The 16,941-nt window shown below is 27.7% G+C and overlaps 1 protein-coding gene and 1 non-coding gene across 4 annotated transcripts in view; both read right to left on the reverse strand.

Annotated features, from left to right (window-relative positions):
- The window catches only part of ssp6 (short spindle 6), a 242,148-nt gene that overhangs the window by 130,674 nt on the left and 94,533 nt on the right, over positions 1 to 16,941 (reverse strand). The window lies entirely within an intron of this gene.
- On the reverse strand, positions 655 to 756 carry LOC112211925 (U6 spliceosomal RNA). Its single transcript, XR_002945766.1, has one exon. It is a non-coding gene; the product is annotated as a U6 spliceosomal RNA (small nuclear RNA).

A 16,941-nucleotide genomic window follows, 5' to 3' on the forward strand; every position in this document is an offset into this window, starting at 1 on the left:
TTTTTATTTTTTTTTTTTTAGTATGTATGAGATCATTTACCAATATTACCTATTGCCCACAACTGTGTGGCAGATTGTAATATCTATCAATAAATAAATCTATCTATCAATTAAAAAAAAAAAATAAATGATTACAGACAGAAAGGATATTCACAGAAGCTCAACATAATACTAGATACGGTATTTGAAGAGAATGGACTTTTAACGATTTAGATTAAGTGTTTTTGAACGAGACAAAGAGAAAAGAAACCCGGAAATATTAATTATCATATTTTCAGATTTTATACAAAACTATAATGGTAGGTGAGGTTGGAAAAGAGCTCTCAAAAAGACTAAACAGTTTAGTCGTTGGGAGGAAAAGTGGTGAAAGTCCAACTTTGAGATTTGAGATATTAAAAACTTTAGAGAAAGTTCTATGTTTTTAGCTTGAAATAAAAGATTTTTCTCTTAAAACTAACCAGTCACCATCATATAGAAACATTGAATAGTATTTTAAGTTGATACACTGCACCTGGTAACCAATAAAATAATTATTTTTAAATGAAAATTAATTTTAATGACTAACACCACACGGTTCAATTATGAGTATAGTAATTTAGTTAACCCGTTAAATACTTATACTACTATTATTAGTATGATTGAAACCATAAGCTTATATAAGTCGTCAGTATAATGCTTAAGTGTCTTCTTTGTGAAGGGGTCATGATAATCTTCTCTCTATCGTTCCAATTTTAGTATATGTACCGCCAAAACTCCTGCGCCCCTCAGGTGGTAAAACACTAAGTAAGGACACGTAGTATTGGTTTTAGTTTTTCTTAGTTTAAGTTTTATTAAATTCAGAAATAATGTGTGCCCCAGCACATTATATACTTTTATCCATACAGACCACAAAATTAATATACTCCCTAAGACATGTAGATGTTCTATATAAAAAAGGGATAATGCATACAAATATATTTATATATGTCATTAATAATTTTTCTTATAAGGGCTTTGAAAAAATAAAAATAAAGTGTCGTATTACGAATGAAAACATTTTGTTCTAATTATGGTTACAGATATAAAGCGTCAAATAATTTATAATTTAGACAAAAAACAAAGAAAAGAAAAATTGATCATTCTTTATTTTCAATTAAACACGTCACATTTAACTAGACATTTTTAACATTGTTAAGAGAATATAAAACCGTCTTAAAATGAAAAAAATTATAGGATGACGATATTATCAGATACACAACTTAGCTTTACAACAGAAGAAGTGTAATTCAAACATTAGAAAATGATATTCAGAAATAAATAATTGGACAAAATAAGCAACAGGTAAAATAAGAGAAATGAAATATAGCAGAAGTTATAGTAAGGCATTTTTGTTGGATCAAAAAAATAAAGATAAATTATCAATAAAAAATATGTTGAGAGAAAAATTCAGAAATATTATGAGCATTTTGAAACATCTGTCCATTCCTTCTGGCCGTTTAACTTCTTCCTGCACTTAAGAAGTGTCAAATACCTATTAAAAACAGTTTTTTTTAACACATCTTTCTTGAACAAATTAATTTAAAATTTTAAAAATACTTATAAATTGAAATTCAAACATTTAAAAATTTTACTATTTAATGTTTAGTATCAACATTTATTTTTAATAAAAATTTTGCGTAGTTTTACCACTTTTACTATAAATTACCTTAGTGAAGATTCATAGGATTTTTTTCAGACATTTTCCAGTGGAGAACTAAAAATCTTAAAATATACGAATTAAAAGATTAAAAGCTAAAGTTAAATGGGTAAAATTCCATTTTCGTTTAGATTCATTGAATCTAGCAATGTGAACTAAAAATTTTTGTGATTTTCCAAACCTTTCACTTAACTTAATACGCTACTTTAATTCCTTTCTACTTTAAGTTGCGATGAACATTACAAGTTGAAGGAGATCAATGGCAATACCGAGACTACAACACCATGAGTAATAAACCTATTTTTACTGTAACAGTAAGTTCTTTCATGTTGTTTTTTTTATTCCTAAGGGTTATCATCGCAAGTCATAATAACATTAATCCGAGAGAAAAAAGTATTCCCGTTTATGACTACGATTTCTCTTCAATAAATTACTGCTAGGAGAAAAAAAAACAGGAGAAAATAAGTAATGCCATAGAATGGTAGATTTAAGACAACAACGTACGTCCTATAAAGCCTGAACTTAAAACGGGACTTGAAAATGACCAAGATAGTATGCTAAGTTACTCAGTTGTTGTATGTTAAGTTGTTCAGCCTACTTGTACTACCTGCGCTATATTATATGGAAGAATTCAAGACATGCAAAAAACATTCCGTAGGAAAAAATACCTTCATATAAAAGAGCTAGCGACTCAGAAATTAGTGTCAAAAGAACATATCAAGAAAAAGAATTGAGGCCAGGAGCACAATTGAATTGGTATAAATAACGAATTTGTGTTGATTATTTGCAGATTTTGAGGTCGAAGCAGATAAACAAAAGAACAAACTGGAACGATAGACTCTGATCTGCTTTGTTACTGAAATAAAATAATTTAAACTTTTACCAACTGCAAAAATAAAAATATGCGGGTTGTTGATTAAAGAAGCTTCAAAACGTTCTTCATCAATGTACCTAATTTTTATCTCATTACTATATTTTTAATATCAGGAATAAAAACAACAGAAGTGCTCGAAGATTATATATATTATAATTATTCAAGTTATATATGTAAGTAAATGTTAAAATTATATTTATAATCTTTACCCTTTATTGAGACTGGTTAATTTTGTTGCTGGTTTGCACTTTTTTACATAAAGAAAATAATATGTTCAAAAGGAAAATATTTGAATTCAATTACATACCTGAAAAGATTAATCATACTGTAAATTTCAAAACAGATACAAGAAAATTGAACCAACACTATGCACAGATATTGAGTAAAATTAATTTATGAAAAATATAGGATAAACTAAATAAGGATAGTTATAATTAGCCTTGATGGGATTTTTACTAATGAAATAAAGAGGAAAATTAACAAAAACATTGTTATAATAAATATTTTTAATGCTTGAACTGAGTGGAGGAAGGTTACAAGGAAGGTTGTGATAAAGTTTTAACAAGTGACTGTGATAAATGGAATTTAATTTGGGTTTTAATGTAAAAGTTGACTAATTAGGTAATTAGACATAACGTAGGATATACTTATTAACAAAAGAATATGTTTACTTAATGTTTTAATTTTTCACAGAAATTCTTGTTGTGAACTGGGCAGAATAGCCTGCATGAAGTTGAGTGTTTAAATATTTTAGTTACAAAATTGTATTTAGGTAAGATAAATTATAAATAATAATATTAATTAATTTTGAATTGTTAAGTTCGTACATGTAATAAAAGCTGTTTTGTGGTAGATATCCCTGAGGATGGCCGGTTGGCCGAAACGTCGGACTTATAAGAAAAATAAAATGTGTTGAGACAAAACTGGTAAAAATTCTATTAATTGGTGCAATACAATTGGCTATGTATTAAAGAATGATAGATTACAAGTGCATTTGAATCAGTAAAAATAATTATAATTGGTAATTATTACCTATTTGCAGTTTATGAGGTCAAACTAGATTATAGAAAACAACAAAATGCACAAAATCTTCTTTGTTGCTGAAATGAAAGATTTTGCATAGCCATTGCAAAATGAACAAAACAAAAAACAACCAGGTTATATGTAATTACCTATATTTAAAGGTTAATCCTTTGTCGTATAGGAATTTAATATAATAGCTAAGCGAAGTACTTGATGAAATTAATTTTTTTTTTTTAATTTAACCTTTTATTTCTATTTTTTATTGAATAACAACAATCAAAGTTGTCCGGACATTCCGTATTAATGCTCCATTCATACTGTATATAAAGGAAAGATAATAAAATCCAAATGTAACAAAAACAAAAATAATACAGCTATGAAAATAAGAAAAATTGAATAAAAATAAATATTAATTAAATAATAGTGAAATTATTTAAACAAAAGATTCCTGGAGAAAATTAAATTTGACTATAAATGAAATAATTCCTTCTTATCATGCATTCATATTATATTATATATTCATATTATAATGAATCTTGTGAAATTTCAACCAAACTATGGCCTCAAGTAGAAGGAAATAAGATTGAAACTAGACCATAGTTCCAAACATTTTCGATCTCCTTTCAACTTTGGCTAAGCTTATGATTATTATAATGTATTGTGAAAAAAAAATGTTTACTTATGAGCAAACTAGTCTTGAGTAGTATTTTATGAAATTGATGAATCTCATTAAATAAAAAATAAAAAAAGATGGAGACAAAGTTCGGTAGTGAAGAAGCAAAAAACATCTGTAGAAATGAATAAAACATAATTTATTTAAAATAAAAATTGTTAGTGCACCAACTTCAATATTACTAATTATTGAAGGTGGTGTTAGCCAATACTAACTCTCCATTGATGTGGTTAATAGAAAGGGAAAAACATTTTTTGAAGGATAGTGTTTGTATTGAGATTGTGTGGTTTTTATATGGCAAGGACAAATATTCTGCAAAAAGACATGTTGATTGAATTGTGTGACAATTCAATGATTAAGGTTGTCTCCTTGAATACTATTCAATGGTAATATGGCCTAAGGGCCGAAACGTTGGAGGTTTTAAAACAAAAAATTTACAGTATATTGAAGTTGGTGTTATTATTAATATAAACCACTCTCAAACAATCAATTAACAGATATATTAAATTAGCAACAAAATAAAAATAATAATTTTTTTTAGTAAATTATCCATATAAATTTTTTATTATGGTATTTTATTTTCAATATGATGAATAAAAAAAAAAATGAGAAGTGATACAAGTGCGAATTTGTACTGAAAATTGAATTAAAATGATAATTATGTTTTATTCAGTTTCGTTGGTTATGGAAAATTTCGATTCCAACCAGAAGTAGTTTATATTTATTTCAAGGAAGTTCCCAGAAATTTGAATTTTTATTAAATAAAAAATTCAAAAATTTGGTATCCTAATTTTGCTTTCTTTCTGGTTGTGAATTTAATATTTTTAAATATACACGAGTATATGCACAATTTTTACTGACATAATGGGAAAATAAATTTCAACCAAGGTTTGTCTTCATGTAAAAGGAAAATAAAATTGAAACTCAATAACTGTGAGACCCCTCCGTCTAAATTTTCACAAACGATGGAATTTGTTTAGAAATTACAATATTTAGAAACTCCCTAACAAGCAGGTCATTATGATTAGAAACTTGCGCAAACATCAAGGGCCCATGTCTCAGAATAATCGCGTAATTAATATTTTAATGTGCTTACTACTAATGTCGGTTTTGATAGAATGATGTGATGCCAAGTTAAAGGCTACTTTTCCACTAGAATAAAAATGATAAAAATATAACGTAATTAACATAAATTTTAAAACTCATTGTGGAAATAATAATGCAGTTTCAAAAGTTTTTATCTTCCAAATTTTGTTTGTGTTTTTCTACTGAGACTCTTCCACCTAAATGTATAAATTGTTTGTCTGCAGAAGTAGGACTTCAGATATAGGACTAGCTGTGTATGAATTCTTTTCGTTTAAGAGATGTATATAATATTTTAAGTCTTTAAATAAATAGTACAGACAGCCCATACAGGACTTTTCTATTTAATTCCTCTTTAAACATAAAGTGCGTACGTTTCTTATATTCCGATCGGCTGGAATCGATTTTTATTTAAAAACATAATCCAGAAGACTTGAGAGACTGCAAGAACTACCACTTCAGAGTTGGAATGTTGTGGGCAATAAATGTCACGATTTCCAACGCAATTAGCCCCAAGCTCGGTAAAAAAGACGTTCTCAAGACGGCCATTAATATTCATATGAGAGAATTTCGTAGGTCGATGACTTGAAAATGCTACGAAGGATGGTATAAAAGACTCGCTGTTGCACATACCATCGGCACGGTTCGCAGGATTCCATTGGATTGCAACAAAAGGTCACTATCGCATTAGCTAAACACTTTCTCATCTTCCCTTGGAGCGGTGGAAAACTACCGATAATCCTCGACCTTAATGATAGCTTGGAATGTCGCTCGGGGAAAATAATGGATCTTAAAGGAATTAGATTAACTCGGTAAACGTCTTCGCTGGATTAACCACTATTATACTTGTTGTTCATGCTTTTGTAATTTACATACCATAACACATGGGTATGTATTATTATGTATATCATGCAAAATAAAACATTATATCATCACAGTCTATTGACCTCTCAACATTTGCCTACTGGTACTACAAATGATAAAAAAAATTAAAATAAATAAATACCGAAATCCATATAGCTTAAAAAAATGTGTACCGCAACAACCCAGAAGGATCAGGGGTACAGTACTTTGCAAGGCAGTATTGTTACTAGATCAGCGGTTGTGCAAGGAGGCTGACTCAACAGCTACAGATAACAGATATTAATTATTAGCCACAGCCGGATTCAAACCCGGGTACTTGGAGTTAGTAGTCCATTGCCTTACCAATGAGCTACTCACTCCCACTTGCATATTATATATGTATATACATAGTAAATTAATATAAACTAGTGAGATTGTATGCCATAGTTAATTTTCGCTTTTGTCAAAAATTAAATTATTGAAACCACTTAGAAGTAATTATAATTTTGATTATTTTTAAATAGAATATTACCTAATAAGAGTTTCAACTTTTCTATTTCTTCGGGATACTACAGAGAGAAATGCTTTATTTGGCCATGCTGTCCAAATACATTGGGCTGCTATTATGTATTTGCTATTTGAGATCAAACAATGAGAATCAATAAACTAAATACAATACACTTCAAATACTTTTTTTCCTTTAAAAAAAATTGTTTATATGTATACATACATACATTTGTTCTCCTTCTCGCACAAAGCCAAACAACAATTTACCAATTCGTTTAATTCATTATTTTCTCTCATCATACCTCTCCTCTCCAGAGATCCGCAACAACCGTTTGATCAATTAAGCAAATTAAAATAAATCATCAATAGCTAGTGACGCATAAATAAAGAGGAAACAAAACAATCACAGCAGTAGAACAGTTTACTAAAACGAAAATCGGGGGGTTTATAGCGGATAGCGTCGATTAGAGCTACACTTATTGTATATATTATTTTATCATTATGTTATTCTATTTATTTATTTTTCATACAGATAGTTTGATTATGTTCATCTTGTCTATTCTTTTGTTTGTATATATTTTAAGAGAGTTTTTTTATTAATTTTATTTTTTTTATTATTATTTTTTTATTTTTATTAATTTATTTATTTTTTTATTTTATTATATATGAGATCATTCATCACTATTACCTATTGCCCACAACTGTGTGGCAGATTGTAATATCTATCAATAAATAAATCTAATCACTTTAAAAAAAAAGAAAAAAAAAAGAGCTACACTGATTATAAGGCAAGGTATTGCCTACATTTTTCTAATAGTTATTTAATATCCGAATTCTTTTGTTTGTATATATTTTAAGAGAGTTTTTTCATTATTTAATTTATTTAATTTTATTTTATTATATATGAGATCATTCATCACTATTACCTATTGCCCACAACTGTGTGGCAGATTGTAATATCTATCAATAAATAATTCTATCAAAAAAAAAATATCGGATACAACTATCATTCAATTTATTATTAACACTATTTCCTTCCTCACTACAATAAGTAAATCGAAAATTTTCACGCGTATTTTACGTTTTTGATATTAAGAAACAAATTTAGTTCCATATCTTTCTTTAGGTAGTCAAAGGTTTGTGTTTGGGTATAATTGATCGAACCGTTCACCTGATTTTGATATAATTTCCAGAGATTGTGCGATTGCACCGAGTTGGTCCCGTATCGATATTATCAGCTTTCCTCGAATACTTTCGCTTTCAAAACAGTTTGACCTTAATGCAGAAAAAAATTGGGAATTGCTATAAAATAGGTCTAGTATCAATTTCATCAAATTTTTTCCATTCCTTTCTATAATCTATGAAATCTACGAGATCAGAAATCTCCTTTCTGAATATACTTATATTTATCCAGTCCCTAAAATTTAGTTTTCAAACGATTAACCATTAACTATGAAATATAGGTAATTATCTACCTAATAGAAATCTCCAGAAAAATGATAATTTCCGGAAAATTTTCATTAAAAATTGGTATCAAAGTCAGAAGTAATCCAGACACGATAATCCTCATAAGTAATCATTACTATCTGTATTTCGTTTTAAAACTTCCACTGATTATGAGTTGCATATGTCCATCTCTCGAAAAATATGAAAATGCCATTACATTATTATCAGTACAGTATATTTCATTATTTGTTAATTTAAAAAATAGTTTAAAAACTAAAATCATTTAAAACTTAAGGAATCAATCTCTCACAAAGAAGTTAGAAACTACCCGATTCAGCTATCATAAGGACTATATTTAATACACCTATGGTGTATATCGATATTTATTTATTAATGGTTCATTCATGAATTAGGTTTACCCATGCCAATTTTAGCTATTAATTTCAACAATAGCTAATTTTTTCCCATCAAAATCTGCCTATTAAGGAATAATTTTTGGGTGCTGCAAACCAGGTTTTTCTGAACATTTATCATTTGACAAGTTGACGTGAGATGTGTAATTTATGCGTGCAGTATGCTTTAAGTATAGGTTTATCAAGCAAACGGAACGTAGCCCTGAAATATTTTTTGTTTTTGAGAAAAAATAATAAAATTAAAGCATATACAAAGAATTTTAGCATATGACATAGAGACCAGTTGATGATACATAAGAGTTGAAGGACGCATATAACACGAAGAAACCTCCACATAATCCTTGTGTACGCTGTTATTAGGCGTTGTGGTTTCAGTATAATTAGTGATGGATTCACCAGGAAGTGATGATGATGAAGGGGGTAACTCGTCAAGGTGACCCAGAGAGCGGAAAGGTCAGTTCTTCTTACTGCATCGATATCGTGATCTAGAGGCCGTCTGTTGCCAAGGGAGTTAAAGTGCCAACCTTAGCAACCTCATTAACTGCAGTGGCACCGGTACTGATCCTGCCTGGGGGAGGAGAGGAATTGGATATCGAGGTGGTACCACAGAATGATAACTTTGCCCCCACCATAGTTAGTATGGGATGGTATTCTGTAGATAATGTTCCCCACCCCTATATCAAAAATAATGATGAGGCAGTGGATAAAAAAAAAAGATATTACGTAAATATTGAATGTAAAAAAGCTGCCAAATCTTAATTTTTATGGTATTCGGTTGAAGAGAGATTTTTGTTGTTGGTTAGAAAGAGAAGGCAACAATTAAACAAAACAGAAATCAGATCACAGCTTGTTTAGAATGTAAAGAGGAGCATTCAGAAAATGATTTGACACTTATTTAATGTTATTTATTATTATATATGGTTATGAATTATTATTTTTACTACACATACCACAATAAAACTATAAACAAATAAAATGAGTCTCATACTAATAACTATCGATAATTATGGACAGATGGTTTGAAGCATGCTTCGTACGGATGTTATATGTAGATTGTTCGAAAGGCAATTTTATAATTTCCACATAATTAATTTATTATTTCATGTTATAATTGAATAAATAAACTAAAATGTAAACTTTAGTACAACTTAAAATGGTAACTGGTCTGAGACGAATAAAAAATCTTTAAAGCAGGGACTTGAATTTATTTAGAAGGAGGTTTAAAAATTTTACCATGGAAGGGATTATTGTAGGTATAAATAAAAAATCTTTAAACTATTATTCCTTGTTTTTATACAAACCTATAAAATATAAAATACCGCTGGAAACTTTCAGAGTACGTGTTTCAAAGTACGCAAAGAATTTACTTTGTAATTACGCAATCACTAATAATATTCATATCTACTTTGCAGATGCTGTATTAGAAATCCGGTTAATGGAGAAGGTAAGACATGTGTTTCTGGGAAGGCAAGGACTGGTTTCTTTATAATTAAAAAGAGAAAGATACACCCGAAAAGATAATAACTTACATGGAATTTCCGGAAGACTTCTTTACTACTGGCGAATACCTGTTTCTAATAAGATGTTCAAATCAGTAAATATGTACTTAGTAACAATAAATATATTATTATTTATTTTTATTCATTAATCGTTTTTATTTTTGTTTAATTATAGTTTGTATAAAGGCGTTCCAGCATATGCTTATAATAATTATAACGATTCAGTCAAGTATAGGTTTAATAATTTAATAGCAATAACTAATATATTATTATAATCCTATTTTTATTTTTATTTTTTTATACCAAAACAAAATGCACTATAAACGAAAATTCAGGTCTTCATAAAGCTAAACTGTTTTTTTGCTTGGTGATAAAGAGTTAACAGTTGAAATACGTCAATAGAGCTTACTTTTAACTGAATTAGTTGACGTCAATGGAACGTCAAAATGACAACTGACTGATTTCATGTTATATTTTCATTTGGAAAATTCGATATACTGTGTATGTGAATATAAAACTGTATAAGCATAAAAAACGAAAATATTAATTAACACGTCCGTTAGCAAATTTATTACGATATTAAAATAATACCTCCCTATTTTATACTTTACAGTGCGATATTATACAAATCATTAATGTGGAAAACACCTATATCCAACATAATTTATATGATAATATACTATAATACTTAAAATAAAGGAAGTATAAATAGTTAAGAAAAAGAAATAACAGGTAATGTAATATTATTGGAAAATATTTTTTAAAATCGTAGTGTCATGGTAGGCGTAATTAGATAAGTAGTGGTAATAGTGGTAGGTTCATAGTTAAAAACTTCTTTAATTTAGATATCTTCAACATTTAAATAACCAACTTATAAATATCAGAACAGATCGAGAAAACTCTATATAATATAAAATAGGATTAATTTATATATAAAATAAATTTAATTTCCATTAAAAAAAAATAGATTTCTATTGATTGAAAACACTTAGTTGAAAAAACTACTTGTAAATCTTCGGGATCATTTTATTTTATGTAGATTTTTTTAAAACAAAAAATTTAATTTTGAAAAACTATAAAGGTCTTGATGAAAATTATTTATTGTAGTATTTTCACTAAATACTAAATAGTAGGTTCATAGGTCCAAACGACGTTAATTTAGATATTTTCGAAAAAAAAATCGATTCTATTTGATCAAAATACTTGGTTGAAAAGCTACTTGTAATTTTATGGATCATTTTATTTCATGAAAATTATTTTAAAACAAATTTTATTTTGAAAAAAATATAAAGGTCTTGATGAAAAGTATTATAACAGTGTTTTTAATAAATTACCATACTTAGTATTTTTTAACAAATATTATATGATTTTTATATTGATGATCTAACTAATTAAATCATTTAGATAATAATCATTAAATGATTAAAAAAAAAACTAACAAAAGAAGAGAGTATGTATTTCCTTAGAAGCACTTATCAATTGTTGGTAAAATAGTTTTTTAAATAATTTATGAAGAAAAATTTATGCTTAAAATTTTATTTTCATAGTCATATACTCTCATAAAAATTACGAAATTGTAAGTTTTATTCACTAACATTGATTTAATTATCATAAAAGAATTGGCATTCATAAAAATGGTTATGAAAAACGATGACCAATAAATGACTTCATTATAAATCTCGTGATTCAATTAAAAAGAAAGTTTTTTTTTTGTGAGGTGGTAAGGGGGAAGGTTCGTCACGATTTGATAATTTAAATCAAAGACCTGAAAAAAGCAAAATAAAAAAAACTGGTCTGATCATTGTTGATTGTTTGTGTTGTCAGTCATCTGATCTGGATTGTTAGGATCCTGTCGGGTTTTTTTTTCTGTTGGATCATTTAACAGATTGGTTCGGTTATACTCCACTTTTTTTTCCTGAATTTAGGATTTCAAATTATGATCTATACTTTTCCAGTTATTTATTTATTTTTATGAAAAACCTAATAGATTGTATTTGAATAAAGGACTGAAAACTAATTTGAACTCAAGATATTGATTGACATGTTTCTGTCTGTTGATGTCAATGTTTCTAAAGCAGTTCCAGAACTTTAGAAAGCTTACCAGAATTGGTATCGTACCGAATAACGTATAAGAGAAAATGCAAGTTCATTCGATTTCATTTCTAAAATATAAAAAATAAATAAAAATAATCAGCTAAAAAACGCAGGAAAAAAAAAAAACAGTTTCAAAAACCAACCAAAATGGAGAGAAATCATTAGTTTGGAGGGCAGTCTGTTCGAAAGCCAGTTTAGAGACAGGTGATATAAAAAGCCAGTTTCTTTTTTTTTTTTTTATGTATATTAGATTTTTTGGGTATCATGGATCCTCATAACGTAATTGTATATTCAATCCTAGTAGATGTAGTTAAGATATAAAACAAGGAGTGTGTGGATTCGGTTGGGTAGAGCCCTTCCTTATAATATTCCCGGTATAAATCCAAGTCGGCACAAAAACCTACAATAGAAAGAAAACAAACGGAAATTCTAAAGATTAGAACAGATTAAAAGAAAGAGGTTTCAGAAATGCTTCCTATATCCACTCAATCAAAAAATGAATACATGACATCAGCTAGAGGATGTATTAGAAAAATGAGAAAAACTTCTGGCATGGACCTAGCAAAAAAGTAGTAATTAAGCAACTTTACACAATATGAATTTTATTCCTGCATCATAACAATAACCGAGTTAATGAATTTCATTTCTTCAATCTGAATTTCAATCAGATAGTGCAGATAATAAATGAGAGCATCGATGGTCAACCTCACAAATATTAAAATACGAATTTTATATTTCCAGTAAAAAAATATTTAAGATTTGTCAGTGTCATGAAATTACATATTTATCAACTCCCTTTGGTTTGGTTTTTTCAAATCACTTATATTGCATATAGGGTTTGGTATTACTCAAAACCTTATAAGCACTCATTAAAAACTTCCACAAAATATTCTGTCAGCTTTAAAATTTAAAAAATATTAAATTCAATACCAATGGTCATATAACCCAGATGATCGATAATTCCTTAATATTTAAAAGTTTTAATAATATTTTTAATTTCTAAATTTAAATCGATATTAAAAAAAAAATAATACTCAAGTACAGTGACAAAATATGACCGCAGTCAAGATTTAATAACAGGTTATGCAACCTGTAAATAGAACAACCCTAGATTGCTTAATTTCGACTGAAATTGTACTGTTGCAACTATTAATTTCTGTCGGTACAATTTCCCTTGAAAACTTTCAAATATACCCGACCTGTTACATTTTTTAACACAATTATGATTCATGCAATCATACTCTTACATATTAATAACGAAAATAAGTGAGAATAATAACGTAACTAAACTTGTTTCTAATCATCGATGTGTGAACCATGAAGTTAGAAAAAAAGCATACATATTAATGATAAAATTATTATTAATTGAACACATATGAAATATGTTAAAAAATTAAAAATTAGGTATTGCTTAAGAGAATTAATAAAAAAGAAAGTCAGAATGAATTTTTACGAAATAATAGGTGTGTTAGGTAATTTGTTTAAGAATATATTTTTATATAAATCAATTGGTATTCATGTTGAGTCTCAACATTCTTTATTATACATCAACAGTCCAACGTTTCGGCCATCTTCAAGGACAATCTAACAATTAACAGCTTTAATTATTCATTCATTTGTAACAATTTTAACAACAACATTATAATTAATAATTTAACATAGCTTAAATATGAATTTACACGCCACATCCAATAATTTAAAAACGTTTTTCAAGCTATTCTGCCTAGGTCATAATTTACAAGTCAAATTACCCAATGAAACCATAAATTAATAGGAAATCATATTAATTATTAATAAGCTTATGTCAAGTTATATATTTTGTCTCTATTTCATTAAATTTTAAAACTTTTAATTTTAGATCAACTTAACACTATCAGCTATCATATAAGCAAACTATTTTTAACCTTCCATACACTCAGGTCACGCTTATAATTAATTTATTTCTAATTCCCTTCTGGTCTATTTTTATCATTATTAAAATTATTTGTAAATAGTAACATAAAATGTTAACCACATTTTTCATAAACTTCTTTTGCTTAAAATCTCTAAAAGCATCGTGTTGGTTCAAATGTCTTCTATCTGTTATAAAATTTACTGTATAACAATAAAACTATTATTAATTAAACACACATGAAATATGTTAAAATATACAATTATGTATTACTTAAGAGAATTAATAAAAGAGAAAGTCAGATACTAATGAATTTTCATAAAATAATCGGTTTGTGTTAGGTAATTTGATTAAGAATATATTTTATTAAAATAAGTTTGAGATATAAATAGTTTACTAACATGATTTCTCCTTCTTTCTATTCATACCTATATCGAACAAATGATTTCTTTAACATATGAGCATTTGAAGGCAAGTTATAGCCGAAACTGTTCAGTTGATAACATGCAAGTTATAATTAAACATGAAAATACATACATATAAAGACTGCAAATCTGTTGTACTAAAACAGAAATATTGATTCTTTTCTAAATTTTTTTCTTTTAAATTGTGGTCCTTTATCACTTCCAAGGCATTCTTTTCTCTTTTTATGTTATTTATTACTTTCATTACTTCCTTGCTTCTTTGAATACAGAGCATCATTTTTTAATTATTAGTAAATTACAATGAATAATCTAAAAATACACGTTAAAATGGAAATAATTTTCAGTATTATTACTCACACAGTTAGAATACAATGTTAAACAATTTGTATTTAAAAGTTTTCTTGAAGGTTTTTCAAAATTATTCACATATTTTTTTATCAGAATCAGCATTTTAAGAGTACTGTAAAATTCAATATTGTAAACAGAAAAATGATAAAATATTTATAATCTAGGTTTTCGTTTTACTATTAAAACTTAAATAGGAATTTTCTTATGAATACAATTCAAATTTATAGTGTCTAAAGTGTTTTGGATACAATGTTTTTTTAAATGTCTTTATTGAAATTTACAACTTCACATGATAATACATTCAGTAAATTTGATCTCAGTTATAATGGAGTGATACAGGCGTGTAGAGACACTACTCATTGGTAACACTCTAATGACGTTTTTACATAAGCAGGTCTCGTGCCCATCTTCTTTTCAGGCGCCTCGTAGGATTGTCAAGAATAGAAGAAGCAAGGTTAGAAACTATTGGGTTTGGGTGGTTAGGGAGTTTATTATGGAGAGTATGTGGTTCGGGCTCGTTTGGTTACTTATGGGACATTAAATTCTTTATGGATGATTTTTTTTGTGACAAAGTAAAGAGAATTGAGGATTTTACGAAGGATTTGTATTGTAAAGATTGCATTCGAAAGGAATTCGAATGTTTAGTGGAGCCCAAAAGCTCAGCTTCGTATGTCCAGATCGGCCTAATTACAGTCATGTAGATCAGTCTTTTGTAATGAATTGGAAGTTTGTCTAGTAAAAGCTGTAATAGTCGAAATCGACGTGCAGTTTCCTGTCTTTACAGTCTTGTGTGGTAATACAATGTTAAAGCAGAATGATGTAAAATCATAAAATATTTAAACATCTTCAAGATTTTAAAAGACTCTTATTAGTAAGCAGAAGGTTTACTATAAATACATTTTAAGGTGAAGGAGGAGATATAGTAGAATGATCCCAGGAAGCTAATTTTACAATTATTATAACAAAAATAAAAATAAAAAAATTGTGAAAATAAGATTAGGGTATAATATTAAGTTAAAATTAAAAAATATATGGACGCACACTCACCATCAAACGTCCTGAAAAATGTATATCAAACATTGTACTACGTTATTTTATAAATAAATACTTTAGCTAGTTTGGTATATAAATATTTTACACATCTAGATTTTTGGATACCTAAATTATTAACTCTAAACCACTTCAATTTTTTTATAAGATATGTTCGCCCTTTGATGACTAACCAGTCGCTTAACCTTCATGTAGGGAATGCTTGGAGAGATCTAGTTTTGGATGATTCCTTGACATACTCCGTGTTCTTTCTTTTTTCCCGAGACAAGGACGTTGTCCATATTTAGCCGCAGGTGTTTACGTAGTGTTTATTTGTATTTGGCAGCGGCTGCTCCTTCATATCGACGGTTATATCATCAGAATGAGTCAAATATGAATAAATCGAACACGGAATGACAATAAATAGTAATATTACTGCATATTGCAATAATAGGCAGTTGGAATTAGTTAGAAATAGAATAATATATTTATTTAAAAACGTCCATTTGGACGTTATTTTAAGGATCTATCGAATAAAAAAAAATTAAATACATTTCATTCGTTATAAATTAATTTAAAAAACATTATGATAAAATTAAATTGTCTATCTTATTATACTATCAGAGCCAAACATCTGTAATCAACATAATTGCAGGCCATTATGCCTTTGTCAATTATTTATCATTAGTCAAATATTTATAAAACTTCATAAATTAGGAAAACATTATGGACTTGATAAATTAATGTTTATCACAATGTCCAAATACCCATTATTCTCACAGTAACAATGATTACATTTCTTAGTTTAAAATCTCTATTTGAATTACTCACCTTATCAACATTATATATACATTGAGTACCCTACCCAACAATCCCAAGTTTGCTATATCTTCATTATATTTTCAATTTTATTCCAGTTTATTTACTCATTAAATTTATTTCCAGTTCATTTAAAAAAACCTATCAATTTTAATTACATATTATTTATCTTAGCAAATACAAGAAAAAACATCATGGCCATAGATTAACTTTGCTTAGAATTTCAGCACGATGCTGGTTTAAATTTGTTGTATATGATTTAAAATTAACAGTGTGATTGATATTCTCTGATATATATA

The sequence above is a fragment of the Halyomorpha halys genome, unplaced genomic scaffold (genome assembly GCF_000696795.3).
Source record: "Halyomorpha halys isolate HHAL.00 unplaced genomic scaffold, Hhal_1.1 Scaffold469.1, whole genome shotgun sequence".
NCBI classification, from domain to species: domain Eukaryota; kingdom Metazoa; phylum Arthropoda; class Insecta; order Hemiptera; family Pentatomidae; genus Halyomorpha; species Halyomorpha halys.